At 42.0% G+C, this 24,116-nt stretch overlaps 1 protein-coding gene across 3 annotated transcripts in view; it reads left to right on the top strand.

Moving 5' to 3' along the window:
• Positions 1 to 24,116, top strand: part of Pde11a (phosphodiesterase 11A) — a 370,466-nt gene that overhangs the window by 104,981 nt on the left and 241,369 nt on the right.

Here is a 24,116-nt window from a genome sequence, read left to right as displayed (position 1 = left end):
GTTCATTTTTGTAAGGAACACTTGAATTTATTTAACAAGTATGCTCCTGGAGTAGAAGTCAAACTATATTTAAAAGGCCGTTAGGATTTGCTGTTTAAATGGTTTCTTTTACATTTATCTTCTGATGAACTTATGTGGCCCTAACTTATCACTGAATACTTGGAATTTATTCTACTAGGTTTCTCCAAAGCGAGGCACACCAACTAATCATTGTATGTTTTCTTTTTATTGCTCTCATAAAATCTGGATCTATCAATTTCAATCTTTAAAACCTAAAATCTCATGCAAATAGCAATGTTACTATTAACAGGCATGAAAAGTATTTCTTTCTCTACAATATATTTTATATCCTCAATAATATATTTTACCTATAAATTCAGTGCATAATTAAATGGCCTCATTAAGTTTAACATGAAGGATCGAGTATCTATTTCGCCAACTGTATATCTACAAGTTGTGCCTAAGGATACTGATATATTTCTGGATGGCATGTATTCTCTGAACAAATATTTATGTAATGCCTACTATGCGCTAGACACTGAGAAATCCAAGGCACCTCCTTTCTGAACATATAGTTTATTAGGAGAAATGGACAGATATACACACATAAAAGTTGCATGATGTAAGACTAAACCAAATGAGACAAGGCTATAAAGTAACAGCTCCCAAATGATAGTATGTGTGGTAATTTTAAGCAGTTGACATAGACAACACTTCAATGCTTCTATTATGTATGCTTTAACCTCAATTTAGAAGGAATAGTACTAACTTTCCAATGTTGCAATGACCTAAAATTTCCTATAAATTTAAATGTACTTAAGTCAAAAATATAAGAATTCATTTCAAGAAATCATTAAAGATTTTAAAAAGGAACAGAAGTAAGTGGATATGGAAAAATTGGGAAGGATGTGTCAATCATGAGCTATCAGAGATCTAGAATGAAGCAGCATTGATGTGGTCCAGTTGTTAGAATAAGGGGAGGTTCTGGTAGCATAGAAAGTCAGGGTAGGCTCTGTGGAGAATGAAGAGGAAGAGAAAACTGTCCTCAGAACATTTCTTACCAGGTATAAGGGAGGAGTTTAGAGAGCTACGTGTGTAGGGAGAGCAAGACGGTTCAGGGAGTCAGTGTTTTACTGAGAGGTCTGGGATCTTTCTGCTGTGTGGCAGGAAGTCCTTGCTGTCCTTGGGCCAGCATTCCTGAAGGATGTGCAAGGAAGGTTCTGAAAAGTCCTCAGGGTCACATGTGCGCCTCTGAGCGTGAGAGTTACTCCTGAGGCTTGACTGTCTGGTGGTGGGAGTGGGGGTGGGGCTGTCTCTTTATCACTGACTGTGATCTGGAACAACTTATGCCCTAAAAAGGCCAAGCAGCAAGAACACAACACTGAGTAAGGGGATCTTTAGGTGTGAGTATGTGGGACACGTCTGCTGCAAGACATCAAGATATAGTTGGCTAAGCAAATCAATAATTTTCTGTCAACAGTTTGCTTAGGGCTTGGCTTCTTTAAATTCCTAGGTTGAACATATAAAACAATTATAATAATCTGTTATTATTAGATTCGTGGCAATGTGTGTTGGCTTGGTTTTGTGTGTGTGCATGTACACACATGCACACACATGTTTCTACAAGCATACCTGTGTGTTCCGGTGCACTTATGTATGTGGATGTGGAGGCCAGACTTCAGCTGTGGTGTCTTCTGCAGTCAATCTCCGGGTTACTTTATGAGACAGTCTCTCACTGAACCTAGAGCTCTCCATTTTGGCTAGTCTGACTGACCAGCCAGTCCAGAGGGTCTACCTGTCTTCACTCTACCCACTGGCATTGGGATTATTGACATGCTAGGCTTTTAATGGCTTTTATGTGGGCCCTGGAGAGCTGACATCAGAACCTCATGTTTGTTCAGTAAACACTTTACCCACCCGGCCATCTTCCTAGGCTCCCTGGAGCTGTTGGTTTTAGACAATTGTGACTGGGACAAGTCTCAAGTTCTCTTTTACGTAAAATGTCTTAATTTTCTCATGTGGTTTACTATAAGAGAGCCTAGGTATTTTCAAGAATCTTGGAGTACTCCTAAGTTTATTCTGAGGTATGTTTAAATTCAATTTGGGCTTTTAAAAACTGAATATGAAACATCTTGGAAATATAACAAAATTTAATTTGGAGAAAATATTCATACATAAAAAAATCAATTTTCTTACTCATCTTGAATTTCCTTATTCAGCATAAGTTTCAAAATACCATTGTTAGCCAGGCAGTAGGGGCATACACCTTTAATTCCAGCACTTGGAAGGCAGAGGCAGGTGGATTTCTCTGAGTTTGATAACAGCTTTGTCTACAGAGCTAGTTCCAGGACAGCCAAAGGTATAGGAAGAAATCGTGTCTCAAAGAACCACCCCTCCCTGCCACCTCCACTCTCACTGCCAGATGCTACGGTTAGCTTCTTAGTGACTCAGTGGTATCAGCTGAGGAACTGTTTTCAAATTGTCTTCTGCCCTCTAGGCCCCGTGAGAACAATGACTGGGCCCCATCGCTCCTTCAATTAGAAGGACTGATTTAATTTATCGCTTGCATCTGTCCTCTGCTGATTCTTTTACCTTTAAAATAAAGATGAAAAGGGTAATATAAACTCCAAGACACAGGATACTTCCTTAGGTGACCCAGAATTTGAAACAGTAATGACAGTGTTTGCTTTTCACACCTGCTGTGGTGCTGATAACCCCTTGGTGACAGATATATTGATAAGTTCATCATTGTCTATACTGGGCTTAAAGCTTAAACGCACAGAAAAATAAAAGAGCACAGCCATTCCTCAGTTTCTCTGTTGAAAGCATAATAGAATCATTTTGTGAGCATAAACATTGACCAGCATTCTCTGTACCTAAAATTTTGAAGGTGTTAAAATCTAGAGCAATAAAATGCATATCTAATCTTCTCACTAATAGTTAAACTCTATTCCTTTTCACCTAAAATCCAACTCTCTGCATGATTTGACTTTTGAATAGTTATTTAATTCACAGGTCAAATTTAATACAGTCTCCTAACGTCATGTTCACCTCAAATCTTGTCTGTTTCACAGAGAACTCCACTGTTCCCCAAGTTGTTAGAAATGTAATCATTTTCTCACTGATCAAATTAGTCACATCTAGTATTTGGTTCAGGCACAAAATATACAGTCAGCAGTCCACACCCACAGCTCGGCTTGATAAGTAGAGAACTCCTACCATCTCACCAGCAACTGCTGCTACAATCCCAAAGACCACAGAATATTCACATCTTAAAATCTCATATTCAATGGTGCTGGCACATTACCCATTTCTCTGCTTCTGTTCAACTCCATAACTACAGCATGGTCATGATGCAACCCATTGCCGCGTCTGGATTCCTGGCATAGTCTTCTATGCATCCCTAACAATTCAGTGAACGCCCTGTAACTCTTCTCCATAGGGTTACCAAAAAGGGCTTTAGCAAGTGAAAATCAGACCAGGTCCCCATCCTCTTGTTGCATCTAAATTCTTGGTCCTGGTTTCCAAGGCTCTCCGGGGTGGGGCTGTCTGGCTTTGTGAGTCTTTTCCTATTCTTTCAGTCACGTGGAGAATGATCTTCCTGAAACATGCCAAGCTCATCTCTTCCCCTTGGATACTCCCAGCCCTTTGACAAGCTTCTTTTTAAGGTTAACGGAGGGAGAAATGGGTTTTACCATGGCGTCTTTACACCTATGGCTTATATCTCATTCCCTCCAAGACAAGCCTCTGCTTGCCACTCAGCACCACTTCTATGAGGAAACCACCCCTGAGCTAGTCCCAGTCTGTCAAGTCACTCTTTCCCCATAGCAGAAAATTATTTCATTTGTTGTTGGTGTGTTTTCCTTCCCCACCTCCTGGCATGGCATAAGGCACCGGAGGACAGCAGCACCCCCTAACAGGAGCCTTTCATTCTTCACACCCAGCACAGGACTCGGAATGAATAAGGAGTCGGTACACCACAATCAGTCACGAAACACGCTCACGAATCAGATTTAAAGTAGAGAGGGATGGACGCAGCTGATGAGGGTTTGTTTGTCTCGTGATGACGTCACGACGTGATAACGTCTTGATGCCGCACGTCTAGCCTCCATCAAGGTACTTTACCAAACCCTGCTGGTCCTTGCAAGTAAGTGAGGTTGAAAAGCATGCTACAGTACTTTACATAGTGTGGAATGCTTTCTAAACTCACTGGAGAAAGAAAAACTCCTCAGAGAGTGGGAAGTCAGCAGTATATGGGTCATCAATAACGTGTTTTGAAATGATTCTTTGTTTTCTTTTTTCAGAAAAGCTGGTTTCAGGATCACAACTTGGTTTGAGGTATAATTCTCTTCCAGACAAAATGGTTTGAAAATCACATTGTGCACATAATAGAATTTCCATTCTCCGTGAGCAAGGCTACCTACCCATGGTTTGCTGCGTTTGTTTTGCTGTTGTTTATAGGGTTAAACAATTACTTCTACTGAATTGATACTGTTTGGTTCCATGAAAAGAAACACGGTTGAATTCAAAAGTCCTAATACTTGGAGATCAGATACCATTGAAAAAGGATTAAGTGTGCCATTGTTCTTACTCCTCAATCCCCCTTTTCTTGAAAGAAACAGTGTGTTCTATATACAGTATTGGGTTTTCAATTAAGGTAGAAATATTCATAGATTTGTGTCATCACGTACTAGGAAAAATAGGTCAAGTTTGAGACATATTATCAAATACTTGGAATTCTAAGATAGATCTATGCATGAGTAGGAGGCCAGAAAATGTAACAGCACCTCAGGCCCTTTAGGGACTCATCGAATCAGAATCCACAGATCAACAAAATTCAAGTGAGTTCCAGACACAGTAGCGGAGTATCATCTTAGTATAAGAACAGGAACAATAATGGGTCAGAGGTTGACTGGGATAGCAACTCCATCTCTCACTTGATGCCCTGTCTTTCTGCTGGAGGTAGGCTCAACAAGTTCCCTCTCCCCACTGTAGGACATTTCATCTAGGGTACCCCTCTTTGAGTCCTGAGAGTCTCTCACTTCCCAGGTCTCTGATACATTCTGGATGGTCCTCTCAACCCCCTTCCTCCCAAGGTCACCTGTTTCCATTCTTTCTGCTGGCCCTCAGGGCTTTAGCCCTTTTCCCCCACCCAATACCAGATCATGTTCCCCTCCCCCCCAACCCCATCCCCTTTCTCTCCCCTGTCTCTCCCTCACCTGTTGTGTGGTTGCTTTCTTCGTCCTCCCAAGGGGAACTGAGGAGTCCTTACTTGGGTCCTTCAACTTGTTGACCCTTTTGAGTTCTGTGGACTGTATCTTGGGTATTTTGTACTTTTTGTTGCTAATATCCACTTATTAGTGAAAACATACCATGCATGTACTTTTGGGTCTGATTTACCTCACTCAGGATGATATTTTCTAGTTCCATCCATTTGCCTGCAAAACTCAGGATGTCCTTGTTCTTAATAGCTGAGTAGTACTCCATTGTGTAAGTAAACCACATTTTCTGTATCCATTCTTCTGTCATGGGACATCTGGGTTGATTCCAGCTGCTGGCTCTCACAAATAAGGCCGATATGAACATGGTGGAGCACATGCTCTTGTGGCACGGTGGGGCATCTTTTGGGTATATTCCCAAGAGTGGTTGGTCTTTGGGTAGGTCTATTTCCAATTTTCTAAGGAGCCTCCAAATTGATTTTCAGAGTGGTTGTACCAGTTCGAAATCCCACCAGCAGTGGAGAGGTGTTCCTCCCTCTCCACATCTTTGCAACATGTGTTGTCACCTGAGGTTTGGATTTTAGCCATTCTGACTGGTGTGAGGTGGAAGGAATCTCAGGGTCATTTTGATTTGCATTTCTCTGATCACTAAGGACTTTGAGTATTTCTTTAGGTGTTTCTCAGCCATTCAAGATTCCTCTATTGAGAATTCTCAGTTTAGTTTTATACCCCATTTTTTGATTGGGTTGTTTGTTTTTTTTTTGCAGTTAGCTTCTTGAGTTCTTTATATATTTTGGATATTAGCCCTCTATCGGATGTGGGGTTAGTGAAGATTTTTTCCTAATCTGTAGGTTGCCTATTTGTCTTATTGACTATGTCCTTTGCCTTACAGAAGTTTTCCAGTTTCATGAGGTCCATTTATCAATTCTTGATCTTAGAGTGTGGGCCATTAGAGTTCTATTTAGGAAATTTTCTCTATGCCAATGAGTTCAAGGCCTTTTCCCACTTTCTCTTCTATTAGATTGAGTATATCTGGTTTTATGTTGAGGTCCTTGATCCACTTGGACTTGAACATGGTGACAAATATGGGTCTATTTTCATTTTTCTACATACAGCTAATTAGACCAGCACCATTTATTGAAGATGTTTTCTTTTGTCCATTGTATATTTTTGGCTTCTTTGTCAAAGATCAAGTGTGCATAAGTGTGTGGTTTTATTTCTGGGTCTTCACTTCTATTCCATTGATCAACCTGCCTGTCTCTGTACCAATCTCATGTATCACTGTTGCTCTGTAGTAGAGCTTGAGGTCAGGGATGGTGATTTCCCCCAGCCATTATTTTATTGTTAAGAATTGTTATGCAGTTCCTTCACTTGTTTATGTTTTCCTGTATTTCTTTAAGGGATTTTTATTTGTTTCCTCTTTAAGGGCTTCTACCTGTTTACCTTTGTTTTCCTGTATTTCTTTCAGTGAGTTATTTCCTTAAAGGACGTTATTATCTTTTTTGAGATAGGATTTTAGGTCAGCTTCCTGATTTTCAGGTGTTTTGGTGTATTCAGGGCTTGCTGTGGTGGGATAATTGGGTTCTGATAATGACCACATATATTCTGTTGCTTATGGGCTTGTGCTTGCCTCTCACCATCTGGTTATCTCTAGTGTTTGCTGGTCTGAGTGACTCTGTCTGGAGTCAACCTCTTTTGTCCCTGGGTTGCAACAGGTCTCCTGGTAGGCCTGCGGCCCTGGCTATAGCAGACCTCCTGTGGGGCCTTCCACCTGGAGGGTCTTCACAGGGTCAGAGAAGCTGCTGATTTGTTGCCCTGGCTGCAGTAGATCTCCTGGGAGGCCTTCAGACTGTTGTCCTGTGTGAAGCTGTTCTCTGGGAGAAGGGGAAGGTCAAAGAACTGTGGTTTCTGTTTCCTTGAGTGCAGCCACACTCCAGAGAGGCTTTTCAGTCTTTTGGGTCAGTTGCCCTTCATGCCACAGAGTCCCTGAGAGGTCTTCAGACTGTGATGTCTGTTGTCCAGATGCCCTGTGTAGCAGTCTCCATGCTGTCCTCTTTTATCATTGAAGATGGAGGCTGATGCACAAAGATGTTGTTCAAATCTGGACTAACTCTGAGTTGAATCTCCCAGCCTTGCTGCTGCTTTATTTAATACCAGTCTATGACTGTAATGCTTCCCAAGTCTTGTATATTGCGTGACTTTTGAAATTAAGCGAATCTGAAAGGAACCATCTCATGGGATGTTTTAAGGAGAACACTTGCTGACTGTAAGAATGATGCAGATGGGTAACTGTTGAGTGACTGTAGAATTTAATTGTAAGTAGCTTTCCTTTTACCTATTGGCTGATACAGTAGCTATAAAATGAACCTGGAGACATTTTGTATGCCTAAGAACACATGGGAATCTGTAGGACCCAAGATTTCAGAGAGAATGTGAGAGAGCATTATAGATTCAAGATAATTTACTGTCACCAGTAATGCCTTTAGCAAATGAAGAGCGTGAAAGCCTGCGATGAAGTCCCCATTTAGAAAGCTTCCATGCAGGCACATTTACAGGTTGACGTCCAATTACATGGGTGCACTTGCCCATTTTGTACTTCAAATGTCCCTGGCATTATTAGATTTTACAGCCAGTTCTCTGAAAAATAACTTGAGGGTTGACTTGTGTGTCAGTGTTCTCTACAGAAGGTTTCTGAAAACCTGAGCTCTTGTCCTTCCTGTCTGGAACTTCCATGGGAACTGGAGGGATTTGTACTCACTTCCTGTTCCAAAAGTGCTCCACTAATAATCATTTCCTTCAAGGTGATGAGAGCACACTCTTTTTTTTTTTTCTTTTATTTTTTTTTATTTTTTTTTTTTTTATTAACTTGAGTATTTCTTATATACATTTCGAGTGTTATTCCCTTTCCCGGTTTCCGGGCAAACATCCCCCTCCCCCCTCCCCTTCCTTATGGGTGTTCCCCTCCCAACCCTCCCCCCATTGCCGCCCTCCCCCCATAGACTAGTTCACTGGGGGTTCAGTCTTAGCAGGACCCAGGGCTTCCCCTTCCACTGGTGCTCTTACTAGGATATTCATTGCTACCTATGGGGTCAGAGTCCAGGGTCAGTCCATGTATAGTCTTTAGGTAGTGGCTTAGTCCCTGGAAGCTCTGGTTGCTTGGCATTGTTGTACTTTTGGGGTCTCGAGCCCCTTCAAGCTCTTCCAGTTCTTTCTCTGATTCCTTCAATAGGGGACCTATTCTCAGTTCAGTGGTTTGCTGCTGGCATTCGCCTCTATATTTGCTGTATTCTGGAGAGCACACTCTTGACAATGAGAAGTTGGGATAGGAGATAACAAGTGGGGACTGGAATCACATAATCATGTAAACATAATGAAGAAATGTTTGAAATATGTTCAACATTACTGAAAATAACCAACTTCTAATTTTCCTAGTATCAGTCCTTTAATTTTCTCAGCTTGGAGAGAAAAAATATTCAAAAGAATATCTTACTTATGGTACATAAACCTTGTTTCCACCTCTTTCTAGTTCTTCCATAGAGTCCCCAAGCTCCACCCACTGTTTGGCTGTGGGTGTCTGCATCTGTCTGAGTCAGTTGGTGGGTGAAGCCTCTCAGAAGACAGCCATGCTAGACTCCTATCTGCAAGCCTAACAGAGTATCATTAGTAGTGACAGGAATTGATGCTTGTCCATGGGATGGGTCTCAAGTTGGGCTGGCTATTGGTAAGGGATAGGAACTCTGTAAGAAGACCAAAAGACTCAACTAACCTGGACCCTTGGGGCTCTCAGAGTCTGAACCATCAACCAAAGAACACACACAGGCTGGAGCTAGGCCTCCCCGCACATATGTAGCAGATGTGCAGCTTGTCTTCATGTCATTTGAACAACTGGAGCAGGGTCTATCCCAAAATCTGTTGTCTGTACATGGAATATGTTCTTCTAGCTGGGCTGCCTTGTATGGCCTCAGTGGGAGAGGAAGTACCTAGCCTCACAGGGACTTGAAGTGCCAGGGTGAGGGGATACACAGAGGGGCCCCCACTCACTCAGAGGAGAAGAAGAGAGGTTATGGAGGGAAGTATCGTGGGGAGGGGTGTAAATGGGAGTGGGGTAGTGAGTAGGATGTGAATAAGTAAAAATAAATAAACAAATAAACAAATAAATGAAAAATAAAGTGACAAATGGAACTGCCATGTGAGCCATCAATCATCCCTCTTGGCGGGCTCATATCCGGAAGAGCTGAAAGGAAGGTCTTAGGATCATCATACACAACAACAAAGCATAAGAGTAAACAAATAATCAACAATGGATGCAGGTAAAACATGCTATGTACCTAGAATGGAATGCTTCTCAGCCTTCAGGGAGAAGGAAATTCAACCACACCCATGAGGACATTGTGCTAAGTAAAACAAGCCAGCCACAAAAAGACAAACACTCTTCAGGATCCATTTGTGCTACCCAACACTATAAATTTTATGCCTAAAATGTCCAATGGAGGGACAGGGAGAAATGTTTGGAAGTTCTAGATAAAGAAATACCTAATGAAGGCACATGCCTGTAATCCCAGCACTCATGAGCCCGAGGCAGGAGGATTGGAAGTTTGAAGCTGTCCTGAACTACATAGCCAATTCCAGCCCAGCCTGAACTACACAACAAGACCTCCCACAATAGCAACAACAACACAAAATTCTCTGGATACCCTGCTCCAGGAGTACTAACAGTACTATCTTAGGGGTTCCATTGCTGTGAAGAAACACCATAACCAAGGCAACTCTTATAAGGACAACATTTAATCAGGGCTGGCTTACAGGTTCAGAGGTTCAGTCCATTATCATCAAGGTGGGAAACATGGCAGTGTCCAGGCAGGCATGGTGCTGGAGGAGCTGAGAGTTCTACATCTTCTTCCAAAGGCAACCAGGAAAAGACTGTCTTCCAGGCAACTAGCAGGAGGGCCTCAAAACCCACTCCCACAGTGACACATTTCTTCCAACAAAGCCACACCTCCTAATAGTGCCACTCCCTAGGCCAAACCTATTCAAACAACTATAAATACCAACTACCTTTTTCATTAGAGTGGACATTCGACGTTTCTTATGTACTAGACCTTGTCCTTTCAAAAAACCACAGCAGTAAGGGGGGCGGCAGACAGGGGGAGCCACTGTTGTAATCAAGTCAAATACAGTAATCCTAGAACCTCACTGGCCGAACTGACAGTGCGATCACTTTATGGGGAGAAGGAAATGTGTGGTGGGATTGTTTCTAAAGGACCATGTTCAGGTTGAGCACACATCATGATTCAGGGAATTTGATGTTGGGACGGGGGTTAGTCCAGATCTCTACATTTGAGGCGGTCATTCAAGGGAAATACTGTCACACTGCTATCGAAGTCTTGCATCAGGAAATGGGGGTAGATAAGAGAGGCAAAGGAAGGAAAAGCGGGTTGGGGATTAGAAATTTTAATGGTGGGAGGCTCCTCAGTAACGTCAGAACTAAGTGTGGGCGTGCCCCTGGTGGGATCTAGCTTGCCTCTTACTGGTGGGAAGTTAACCAGGCTGCTTGTCATCTTCAAGGCACAGATTCCCAGTCAGTCAAAACCAGGTCATGACCACACCTAAGTCAGAAGACAGCCATCAGGGTTAAAGGAGATCCATTCAATACGCCTAGTGCTGTATTTGGGTTGGGTAAATCCCAGCCTGAAAGGTGAGGAGGGAGCTGGGAGAGAAAATAACAAGTTCAGCCTTCTCCCTCCCTGACATCACTTTTTGTTGCACTAATATTTTATGTAGATCAATTTGCCTGACATATGAACTCTTAAATCTTAGATTTGATTTAACTAAGAAATGCACAACCCTGAAACTAAGTTGTGTTTTCTAACATGCTCACTGTGGAACACCGTGATGTTTAGGATCCTCAAAATGCAGGCTGTAAACCATGTCCTTCTTAGACATTGACAGCACACACTCATCTGAGCAATGGCTATAACTCCTTCCCAAGTGATTCCCATACTTACTTAATGGGACTCTTATCCCGTGATGACTATTAATCCAACGCAGGATGCATTCCAGCTAAACTTCCTTGATGACTATTATTTGCAAAGAGAGCTGCTCATGTTAAAAACGAGGCTTTAAATGCTGTGCCAGAACGTTTGTTTTTCAGCTCAATTTGATAATAGCACTGGCTGGGGCACAGCGGACTCATAGGAAGTCAAACTACGACAAATAGGACTCATGTCCTTCATCCCAGCAGCTGCTGCAAGCCTACCTTCCTTAATAGGCTTTTTGGGAATAAATAAAACAGCAGAACCTCCCAGGACCCTGTTTTCTCCTGATTATATTTTCATTGACTTTCCCAACAGAATTCTAACATGATCAGAGTTGCCATTTGGCCCAAATGTCATTGAAGAAACATATAAATGATTAGACTTAATTCAGATACTTAGTCAGAAGAAAACACCAAATCTGAGAACATACCCTTTAAAAAATTAAAATCTAGTATTAATGTGTAGGTATGCACACAGGTGGAGGTCAGAAGACAACGTTGTGCAGTTGGCTCCCTCCTTCTGCCTTTATGTGAGTTCTTGGGATCAAACTCAGGCCGATGGGCTTGCATGGCAAGACCATCTACTCACGGAACCGTCTTGACAGTCCCAGTATACTATTAATATTTACAAAAGTATGGAAAAGATGATACTTTTTCATAAATTAAAATTTTTAAATATCTTTATTTTATGTTCATGAGGGATTTTTTGTGTTGTTTTGATTTGTTGTTGTTTTAACCTGCGTGTTTGTCTACATACCATGGGCATGCCTGGCGTCCATGGAAGTGAGAAGAGGTTGTCAGATTCTCCTGGGGCTAGAGTTGGGGATGATGGTGAGCTACCATGTGGGTATAGGGAACTGAACCCAGCTCTTCTGTAGACACAACAGATGCTCTTAACCCCTGAGCTAACTCTCTAGTCCCTTTAATAAAACCTTTTAACAGTTTGTTTGTGGGGGAGAATTCAGAACACTACCCACAAGCTATGATGGCTGACATTTCTAAATATTTTTAAAGTATGGATTCTTCCCCTTTTTCATAATTTTTTGAAAGAGAAGACTAAGACTAATTAAGACTAAATTGCCATGGTTTACCCAGGTTTACCTTCTGTTAACAGTAAGTCCCAAGTTCTAGGTAGCACCTAGATTCCAGGAGAGTTTCCCACTGAATGGATTTGGTTGGTTGTGTTCCTATGGCTAACTCATCCCTCAGTCCTCTTTTCATGAAACTGGAGGTTGGATCTAGTGTCTTGGTTAAATCAAGGTCAACCTTCTTTTGCTCACCACTCCCTTCTTCCATGGCCCCTCCTTCACTCTCTTGTCTTCCTCCCTTCCTAACACCTTGCTGTATTGTTTGTCTCATTGAATGTTTCTGCTAGGAAGTACATTGTCTGATGGTTTCTCCCTTCGTGATATTAACAAGTCTTTGATAAACAACTGATTAGCAAGACGTCTTAGCAATCTGTTCCCACCTCAGATTTCTTTTCCTGATGCATATGTTCCTGGCTGTAAGCTGCATTCCCATGTTAAGGCTGGCATAACAAAATACCACAGACTGGATGGCTTCAGCAACAGAAATGGGACTTCCTTGCAGTACCAGAGAGTTAAGAGCCAGAGATCTAGGTGTGAGGAAGGCAATTGCTTTTTTTTTTTTCTTTTTTTTCGGAGCTGGGGACCGAACCCAGGGCCTTGCGCTTCCTAGGTAAGCGCTCTACCACTGAGCTAAATCCCCAGCCCCGGCAATTGCTTTTAAGGTCAGTTTCCTGGGTTCACTGTTTCTCACACCTTAGCCATTCTCCCTCTGTGCCTGTCCACATCTGATCACTTCCTCCTCTATAGACACTACTCTAATGGACCAGAGTCCATTAGACTCCATTCACATTAATCACCTCTGTAAGGTGCTAGGGACTAGAATCTCAACAAAGGAATTGGAGGGCACAATTCTACTCACAATATATACATAACAGACACTCCCACCCACTATCCTCCTCACCACCATGGGTTTCAGTCTTAGCCTGGGTCTTGGATGAGAGAACGATGTCTGGTTCAAGCTGACTGGTAGATCTCATCTTATTGGTACAAAATTAGTATGAAGAGCTGTTCCCACCAGGCCAATGACGTGGGAGAGAAAGTTGCTGGGAAGCCATAGAGAGGGATTTTTCTTCATGGATTGAAAGGATTACAGAAGAAACACAGCAGCTTCTGCTGGGATAAGGAACGCAAGCCAAGCCACTGGTTAATACACTAGAAAGCTGTTAAGGTGATCAGAGCTGTGGAAGGATGGAAGTCACATCCAAGGAAAAGAAATGCAGGATTTGTTAACTAGCCAACCCTGCCTCCTTACTGCAGAATCTCCACCTGCAATGAGAAGTCTTTCTTTTCTCAAAAGCCTCCTTTGCCTCAGGTTTCTGAAGATGTTCTTGGAGGTGTCCACATGTCCCCTGTCTTGGTGACTAGTTCAACAGCTCTGAAGGCCCCTCCTCTGGCCTCGCTTTCTTCTCCCCCTTCCCTTGCTTTTCTTTCCTTTTCCATTCTACCTGTCTTGCCTGTCTCATCTGAAACATACTTTTTGTGTTTTTCTTGCAGTATATTTTCCCTGGTTGTATATCCTCTTCAGAAGGTAAAATCTATACACGCTTCTTAGAAGCACCCTTTCCGTTGGGTGGCAGGCAAATCTACTTTCTGTCTGGCCTCCATAGGCTCTTTTCTGCTCCTTAAGCAAAGTCAAAGAGTTCCTCTTCCCTGTCCCACTGAAAAACGAGAAGGCAGCGTTAGATTATGATAGGAGGAACATTTCACAAGAAAAGGGCCACACCTTTCTAATAAAACTTTCAGTCTGTTATTTTATTTGTGTTTAACCTGCGGCTTGTCTATCTAGAGTCCCTTGGGCTTGACAATTACCAGGTAGTGCATTCAAGGTAGGGTGACCATATAACTAATCACCCAAAGGCAACTGAGAGGGGATGGATAAGTTAACAGACTTATCTATCAAGAGAGACCTAGCATCAAATGGTGCTAAACTAGCTATCTAACTAGGGTGCTGTAAACACAGCCCAGCATTCCAGTATAGAAATGTGCAAAGAAAAAAAAACCTTGTAAACATTTAACACAATTCCATAGCATCTGAAATCCAGAAAATGGCAACACCCAAGGATATAAAAGAGACACTTACAGCATTAAAAATGTAATTAAAATATTAAATTTCACATCCTTGGAAATAAACCAACACGTTTCAAATCCAAGCATTGTTTAAATATTCACCTTCTATGGCCGAACATCTGTGATGGGGAAAGTACAGAAACTTGCCCTTCTCAGAACTCTTTCTATTAGAGGCAGGGAGGAGTGATTAGGAGAAAGTTACAGACTGCTTTGTGCTTTGTCTAATCTCGACCCAGGGCTCAAGGTGGCTTTCTGTCCATGATTCCAAACTATGGAAATAGAGTGATAGGTTTCCCTAAAACCCAATTGTGAGATAGATTTGATGTCACCGACAGACTATGAAATGTACAGGTTGTGATCCTGGCACTGTCATACAAATACTGAGCTATATCCATCCAAGCTCAAAACAGAGCATATGTGCAGAAACATTAGCAACATATTCTAGGAGAACAAGGGAAAGGATATGGAAGAGCACTCTTCACCATGGACCAAGACTCCCCAATGTTGTTCCGACTTCAGTCAGCTCGTGAAATAGGCATTTTCGTCCTGTGTAGGTGCCTCACCCCTCCCTCTAGTTCTCTATGGCAATGGACTAAGATAAGTATACAGATGTCTCTCTGAGAAGACTGGGCATCCCAAGTGTCAGGAGAAAATTAAACAAAATTATGTGCAGAGTAGATGAAGTATATTGAGTGGTAGGTGTATCATGTTCCAACACACAGAATGGAGAAGATTGATAGATTTGTTTTCTGAATAGAATATCCAGTCTCTTGGGAATTTTTCTCTTTCTGGAGCCTCCTTGAGATGAGAGAAAGGGGCTGAGATCTGTATTGCACCTCGTTGGCTGATATTGTCATTAACATCACATGTTTGAGGGCCAGGATTCCAACAAGGTTGTCTGTTCCTTATTCTCAAGCTGACTTCACCAGTCCCTGAGAAACTGACCCCCAGTAGATCTTCTACCAACTGCCCCTTTCCCCAAGGATCATGGGATGTGGCTTCAGGTTGGTAGAGAAAAAGTAAGGGCTCTGCTTGAGTGGGAAGGAATAGAGACACAGGGAAACTCTTGAGTCTGTGACTCCCATGCCAAACCTGTAAATAGTTCAACTTTGAACTAAAATGCCAGCGAGAAGTGGTCAATATTCTCTTGAAAAGCAAGAACATTCTTGTGGGTGATTCCATGCTTCTAGTAAGACAGTAACATCATGATTCAGAATGATGTTCACCATACATCAACTACTGTAAGCCTATTCAAACTTGTAGATTATTTCAGTGACTTCCAACACAGCGACTCCTGATCTTTAGTTGTTAAGAATCCAGGGTTGATTTTAAGAGTTGGGCTGTGGCTAGATGGTTGGTTAGATGTGGGGTCCATAAATGACTTAAAACTACTCGTGAGGTAGCATGGTTAGCCAGGAAAGCTCGTGGAGAGCATGTACCTCTAATGATTAAAAAGTGAGAAACAGATCATTATCCATTTAATAATAAAGATATTTAGAGCTAGGTGGTGAAGATGGGAGATAAAGAAGTCAAACTGTCAGCTAGACAGAGGGAAGAAGACTGATAAATCTATTATTGGCCACAGTTAATAAAAATGGACTAGCATCTTAAAAGTTGTTGGAAAGTAGATTTTAAGTGTACTCACCAAAGAAGGTGATAAGTATGGGGTCTATTATGCATATTAACGTCTACATATTCTAAACAAACTACTGTACATGATGAATACATATAACTTCCATTTATTACTAAGAACATTAATAACAGCACAAAATTAGGGACAGGGGACTGGTGAGAGGGCTTAGTAGGGGAACGTGCTTGTCACGAAGTCCGATGGCTTGAGTTTGATTGCCTGGAGTCATGTGATGGAAGGGGAGATCAGACTCCTACAGTTTGTCCCTTTTACTTCTGCACATGGTCTATGCATGCTCACTAATTTAAAAAAGTAACTTTAAAAGTTAAAAAATCATCAGACACAGATTTTATAGTATATGAAAAGAAAGGTAATTTTGATGGTGAAAAATGTGGGCATCAGTGGACTGGCTTGTGAAGGAAAATGAGTCCCGGATATGAGAGGCCATTGTGGCTAGGCATCCCCAGTGTGGGATTTCCTGAATGTGGAAGTTCTGGGATTTTTCAGCGGAAGTTCAGAGAGAAGTTGAGGGGCCAGGGTGCCTCCCTTATCCTAAAGACCCAGATGGCTTCCAGATTCTCTTTGGGATTTGCACCATGCTAATCTGAGGGGCCAGCACTTTGGATTTTGTTCTGAGCTCTCAAAATGACTCCAGCCCTTGCATTAGTTGACAACTCCCTCTAGATACTCTGTCTCTAGCTACATCACTGGCTCCTTCACAGTACAGCTAGGATGTTCCCTGTAAATACTTGTGGGCTAGTCACACCGTCCTTTCTATTCCTTTATTTTACTTGCAGAGAAAGGGGGTTATGCCTCATAATTTGGTCATTATTCATTTTTTTCTTTTTACTGGTTTTTTGGTCTACTTTTGACCTAGGATTTCCCTGAATGGATATTAAGATCCATACAAGGCTATAGCTTTTACATATATTTACTTATATTTAATCTGTGTGTCACTGGATATTGAGGTGGCCATTGATTGTGCTTTGCAGTTGCTACCACATGCTTGACTGAGGTCCTCTTCACTTCATAAGCATGAGTGTGTTGTCTACTGCCCACACTGATTGCACTTGGGAAATTAAATCACTATCTTCACAAATATACCAGAAAAGTTACCTTTAAGAACACTGGTCATTTTATGACTAACAGCACAAATGTATAATGATACTGGGCAATAGGTGTTGAATTGTTCATAATGAATTGATCAATTTAAGAATAAGTTTTAAAATGAGCAGTGAGAAACCTAAAATGTATTAACTGCAAAACCACCACAGAGACACTGACAAAGTGAGCTGCCTACAGTTAGTCCATCAAACTTGTAAGAAGAGAGGCTTCCCTGTCTGGGACTATGCTTCATTTGTTATACTCGTGTTTATCTTAGAGCTCCAGGTTAGTAAGTAAATAATCCGTGCAGACGTAGGGTAGTTACCACAATAGCAAATAGCAAAGCTATCTATTTATAAATCCAAGTGTTGCCTTTGGATTCCTGACTGAAAGGAAAGCAACACCGAGTTCTATGTGGAGAGCCTTGTGAGAGACTAGGCGGATGGCTTTATTAAGTATTACTACTAAATGGAATTTATTCAGTTAAGAGTTAACTCTTTCTCTACCTCCCCATGCTTACCTACAGACAGCCCCAGAGTAACTTAACTGAGACTAAACAGAGAGAAGCTCAGTAGAAATCCAGCATCGCTATATTCAAAGTCAGGAAAGGGAGACACATGTAAGGTTTGAGCAGTTCTTAGAAACAGATGCCTTCTTTAAAGACACGGTTCTTTAGAGCAGTGTGTAGCAGTCATCCTTTCTCAGGGTGAAGCATTTATTAAGCATGCCCTAACTCACAGCATCTAATTGTGTTCCTGGGCATTTTGTCTAGTGATGGAGATTTTCAACTAATTAAAAAGTGATCTCTTCAAATGTGGTTTTCAGGCTTCAGAGAGTGAATGCTCCTGTGGGGGGCGAGAATCAAAAAGCCAGAAATGGAGCTGAGATTCTACGGGATTGCTTTCCGCTCTTGTGGAGATGGAGGCAGTGAAGGGGCAGGTGACAGGAGGGATGAGAGACCCAAGTGGGAGGTGCTTGTGGAGAGCTGGGTAACCTAGGTTTTCAGTCTCCACACTCCAAAGCTTGGGGGTCTCTCTGCAGATCTCCCAAAGAGAAGGATTTGCTTTGTTAACATTTTCTCCCCTTCTGACCCCTTCACACAGATGCACAGTGACACAGCTGTCTCTTAACCATGTCTTCATTTAGAGAAACAAAAAATTAAAACTGTAACTCAAGATGTATTTCTGGATTATTTTGTTGTTTCGGACAAAGTTAATTCTTCCATTTCCGTGAGAAGGCAGAGCGAGGTCTTACACAGGAACTGGGCTCTTGAGCCCTGATAACAGTTTCTGGTTTGTTATTAGGATCACAGAAACACGAGCTTCACATTCCGTCAAGTGGTTGTCATGAGCCTTTGTACGTACTCATTAGAAGAGATTTTTGTAAAGGCTGTCTCCTCTCTCTTACACTGTTTGGAATCACTGTAACAATACATGGTGACGGCGACATTTAAAACCAGACCTTGCTTTAAGAAAGTCATTAATGCTAGTGTCTCTCCCGCAAAGGTGGAGGAAGTAACTTGAAGACTCTTGTATCAAACACACTGTCCTGTTTACCACTCACTGTCCTGCTGACACAGCGTCAGCGCAGTAACATGGAGAATGCTCTTCTGGAACACGTCTCAGACAGGACACTTATTAAGAGCAATTTCACCTCGGATAACGTGACTGGTGGCTTGGCACTCTGGAGAAGGATGAGGATCTTGTTTCTGTATGCGTGTGAGGAGGTGTATGGGTGTATCTGTATGCACTCATGTGTGGAAGCAAGAGGTCGATGTTACACACCTCCCTTGATTATTCTCTTTTATTTTTTAAGGCAGCGTCTGAGGCTGGAGCTCATGAGCTGGCTGGCCAGCAAACTCCGGGGACTCTTCTGTCCCAATCTCCTCAGTCCCGGGATTGTATGTGAATGTCGCCATGCCTGGCTTCTTTTACATGGGATTAAACTCAGGTCCCTAAATACTTCACTAACTGAGCCATCTCCTCATTCACTTACTTAGTTTGTTAATCTTAGAATTTAAGAGTTGTGCTTTGTCATCACCTTTGCGTTCCAACGGAACAACATAAATGCTGGTGTTGGTATTGGATATTGATACATCGAAAGCACTTACTGTTGTGTTTATAAAACGATAAGGAGAGAAGGAATATATTTGGTGGACGTGTAGTCAGGTGTGGGGGGAAGGGGATGCCTCCATAGGCCCATGATGAGGCATCCCTTCCCCCTGAGGGACCAGCCACATGATGATATAGTGTAGAATAGAGTTTATTAAGGGCATGGGGAGGGGAGTTGAGAGGGTAATAGAGACAGAGAAAGGCAGAGGGAGTAGGGAAGTAGAGGCTGGCCATGTGCATGCAAGAGATGGGGGAGGGGAATGGGAGAGAAGGGGGGAAAGGACAGAGTGAGAGCAAGAAGGCAAGAGAGCAAAAGAGAGAGTAGGGGGCAAGCAGCCCCATTTATAGTGAGTCATGCACATCTAGCTGTTGCCAGGCAATTGTGGGGTGGGGCTTAGACAAAATGCTAAATACCATTTGCTATTTTGAATTAAAAGACAAGGAGTTACATGAAGGCAAGGTTTTCTAAAACGGCAGTGGAATACCTAAGACAGAGAAACTATCTCAGACTAACTATGCCTAGTTAGTCTGGCCTATAAAGTGTAACTCGCCATCATGGCAAGGCCTCTTCCAAAACTACTCATCAGAGCTGGTTGTGTGGCACAAGCCTGTGACACAGAAAGCTAAGGTGTTAGGATGGAGAGTTGGAGGACAACCTGAACTACAATGGCTTTATACAGCCAGTCTCACATAACCATACTATACCACACTAATTAAAGTGGAAACGAGTTATTATCGAAGTCTGGTTTCCCTTGGTAGATGTCAGAGCTAGGTGTTCGAGGGCTAGTGGAAGATGATGAGGGGGTTAGTGTCAGGCTACACTGTGAAGATCCAAGAGGGCCTGACTTGCAGGGACTGGGTAGGTGGAGAATGCACAATCAGTTTTGGGGAGCAAGTAGTAGGGGAAATGGATCAAGGGGGAGACACTGGAGACAACAATACTGCTGAGGAGATTTTTCTGGTGCTGTTTTCTGGTGGTGCAATTGGCAGTTAACTGGGTCCCATAGAATAGAATTTGAAAGTTACCAGGGTGTCCGTGCCTTTCATGTCTACACAGTGGGTAGGAACTTTAATACACAGGCCAAAAGATGTGAGAGTAGAGGGGAAAAGAAGCCCACAAGGCCAAAACCAAAATGAACAAACCCTAAAACCTAATAAAATAAAAACAAAATCTAAATGAAAAAAGAAATGAAACCCATACCTAAAACCTAAGTAAATATAAACAAAATATTTATCTACTATCATACTATATTTTTATAATTAATAAAATCAAAAAGTATAGAACATTTTGAGAATTTCCACTCCCTTTTGGAGCATTTTTAAAAATGAGTCTTAGCCTTTAAATGGCCTGCTCCCCAAGCTAGACCCTAGTCTATCTCCATCTATGTGCTCCAAGTCTTCTTGACCAACACTGTGGGCCCTCAGTGACTCCAGTAGCCACTTGCTTACTTGGATATCCACTGAGTCATAGCATGAGTGAGGAGATTGAACAGTGAGTCCAAAACATTATTAGTGAAGTTGTAAATTACTTTTCCTAGACATTGAGTTTGTTCTCAGTAAGAGAACACATAAAAACAACCTAATATTAGTATTTTCTACAAACTTTCCTTAAACTATAATGAAATCATAAGAGGAAGAATTTGTGAGCTCCTTTTCAACTTTTAAAAATTATTTAGTAGAAGTATAGATTGTCGCGCGCCCAACGTCTCGCCAGCAAGAACGACGTGCGGACACCAGGATCCTTCTACAGCAAAGCGTTTATTGCATCTTGAAGAGGAGAGACCCGGGGCCCAGAAAGGTGCTGCTTATAAAACCCTAGCACGGAGCGTCCACGCCTGATTGGTCACTTACCCATGATCTCATTGGCACGCCCCGGGGTGGGCAAAGACTTGGCGCGAACACACTCTTGCACATGCGCACACAGCTAGTTTCCTGAAAGGAAGTTGGGCTGGCGCAGCGGAAGCCAGCGCCATCTTGTAATGGCGAATGTTATCGCGGCTTTCCACAATAGATGATAAATTAAGGATTTCCTCTCATCTCATGCTGAGGAAATGAAAACCATCATCATCACCACTACCACCACCACCACCACCACCACCACCACCACCATCACAACAACAACATCAACAACAACAAGGACAACAGCAACAACAACCCATCGGAAGTTAGCCAAAAGCATTTATTAAGAAGTCACTGGGGTTGGGGATTTAGCTCAGTGGTAGAGCGCTCGCCTAGGAAGCGCAAGGCCCTGGGTTCGGTCCCCAGCTCCGAAAAAAAAGAAATTAAAAAAAAAAAAAAAAAGAAGTCACTATCAGTGCCAAGTCTAACATGTGATTTGCCATGGAGTGCTTGTTAGGACAGACATCTTTAGTTTGGGCTTCTAAACTGATGAACATTTAGTGAGAATATTTGCTGCTTAGTTATTCTTTCTCCAAGCAAAGAGAAAGAAAATGATACAAACTAAGATGTGATCCTTTGTCCATCCCAATCTACATCTGCAATCTAAACTTCCTGAGATTGGCAGCACATCTTCCTGTCATAAAGGACCATGCTAGGAGGAAAATCTACCACCAGACAGACTGTGAAGAACAAAACCATGAGGAGAGCGTGTGTGTGTGTGTGTGTGTGTGTGTGTGTGTGTGTGTGTGTGTGTATGTGTGTGCAGTAACAGTAATTCAATTATTCCTTAAGAAACATTATACCAAACATTATACCATTATACCATTATATCCTCTCTTGTTGAGAAGGATAGAAAAACCAATAAAATATTGAGTCTGACACCAAGGACTTTACTCCCCACATCCAGGCTTCCCAGTGGATTCTGTAAACTCCTTGAGCCTTGGCCTTACCTAACTCTCACAGTCAGTAGATAACATTGGAGCAAGCATGTGATGAAGTCCCTGAAACTATTGTAAAAACAAACAAACAAACAAACAAACAAACAAAAAACCCCAAAACAAAAGCTTCTGGTTTTAGAGAACACTACAGATAACATTGCTTTTAGCTCAGGAAAACCTCCGTTTGGAAGTCGGCGTTTCTACAGTGTTGAGTTGGGTCAGGATCTGATTTGATCATGGAATTAGATGTAAATTCCAAATATAATTTAAGGTAATAGATCATCATTGATTTTAGTAAGTGGAGACAAGAATTGAAAGCATGGGTCCCATTCTGAACTTTTCTCTTATAGGAACAAAAGAGGGCATGAGGAAGAAAAACTATAGGTATTTCTTTAAATAAACATCCACTACTAAATAATGAATTACGTTTTGGACTCAAGCAATGTCTGTACTTCCTGTTCTAGTCCACAGTGGGTTCTTGTATGACATACTTCTAGTTTATAGAGTGTGCCATTTGAGATGCAGCCCTTTATTTTTTTAATGTAGATAACATAAATGGCCACTATGTGCTGGGATGGTCCTTAAAAGCCTAGGGATAGTTTTAGGAAAAGATATCAAACATCAAATGACTAAAGTGGCACTGAAAATTGTGCATGAAATGAAGGTTAATGGCAGCTCTCTTAAATAGCACCATATTCGCAGACGCGTGCCACTTGGGGTACTCAGCATCTTGGCTTTCCTCTAGAGAATTCTCCTTTCACCCATTCTAAGTGTTCGTTGTGACCACCCCAAACTCAGCGATGGGCCCAACAGACACTGAACAATGATCTTGCATTGGTTTGCCCTGCAACTGACTGGGCTTCGCTGATGCCGAGCTTCTCTGATGACACGCCCTCGGAGTTTCCTCTGGATCGAGCTGCTGCTGATTCGTGTTTGGTGTTTTGCTAGTGGACTGGACTGCCAACGATGAAGATTGGAATCACCCCAAAGAATTATTTCTAAACAGGTTTATAACTCCAGTTTCCTATTCCCTTTCTTTCTCCCTACCTCTGGTGGGTGATGGGCTAGAAAGAAGGTTGAAGAATTTAAGAATCATAATTATAATAGGTTTTGAAAAATCTAAGCCTATAGGGGACAAATGAATTTTCTTTCTCTGCTTAGGCCAGAACCGTTTGGGACCACATTCCTTTGTATAGAGACTCATGAAGACACAGTGTAGAAACATACTGGGATGCCTTCCTTGGGCCAAAAGGCTGAAGGACACAGAGATAAGTTATTATTTCTGCACATAGGTGCTGGGGACTGAACCCAGGTCCTATAAAGAGCAGCGAACACTCTTAACCACCGAGCTCTCTTTCTAGCCTCAGAGTTACATTTTTGTGTATCTATAGAAAAATAGTAAAAAAAAATTGTGGTCATGTGAAAAATAAAACATTATTCTGCTAAATATTTAGGAAAAGTAGGGATAGAAAGATTGCTCAGTGGTTATGTGTAATCACTGCTCTTGTAGAGGAAGGGTTAAGTCCCCTACACCCGTACAGCAGCATACAGCCACCGGTAACTCCGGTTTCGGGTTCTAAACCACATGGGCTCCTGAACACACGTGGTGCACATAAGCCCATGCACCACACACATACACATTCATAAATAAAAACACATCTTTAAAGAGGATTTAGGAAAATTAATACAAATATATATTTTTGCCAGATATCAGTGTTTTTAATTTAAAAAATATATTATTTCTTCCTTTATCCTACATAACTGTTAGTCTTCACAATTTTGTAAGTTTTATGAAAAAGTTTTTCTCCTTAGAGAAACCACCTGGCCAAAAATGTAAGACTCAGGCTTTTCAAAATTAGGCCTTTCCAAATGTGGATAAAATAACAGAAAATAAAACTGTGGATTTTCTAAAGTTAAATTTCCACACTTAGGATTTTCAAGTCAAAGAGCCGGAACTTTTAAAGAGGCATTTGGTTCATATTGCAGAGCTGTTTTGCAGAAGTGCTGGGCCAGCGACTCCCCCTCA

The sequence above is a fragment of the Rattus norvegicus genome, chromosome 3 (genome assembly GCF_021556685.1).
Source record: "Rattus norvegicus strain SHRSP/BbbUtx chromosome 3, alternate assembly SHRSP_T2T, whole genome shotgun sequence".
Classification (NCBI taxonomy): Eukaryota; Metazoa; Chordata; class Mammalia; order Rodentia; family Muridae; genus Rattus; species Rattus norvegicus.
Note: the sequence above shows the minus strand (reverse complement) of the source record. Positions and strands in the feature narration are given on the sequence as shown.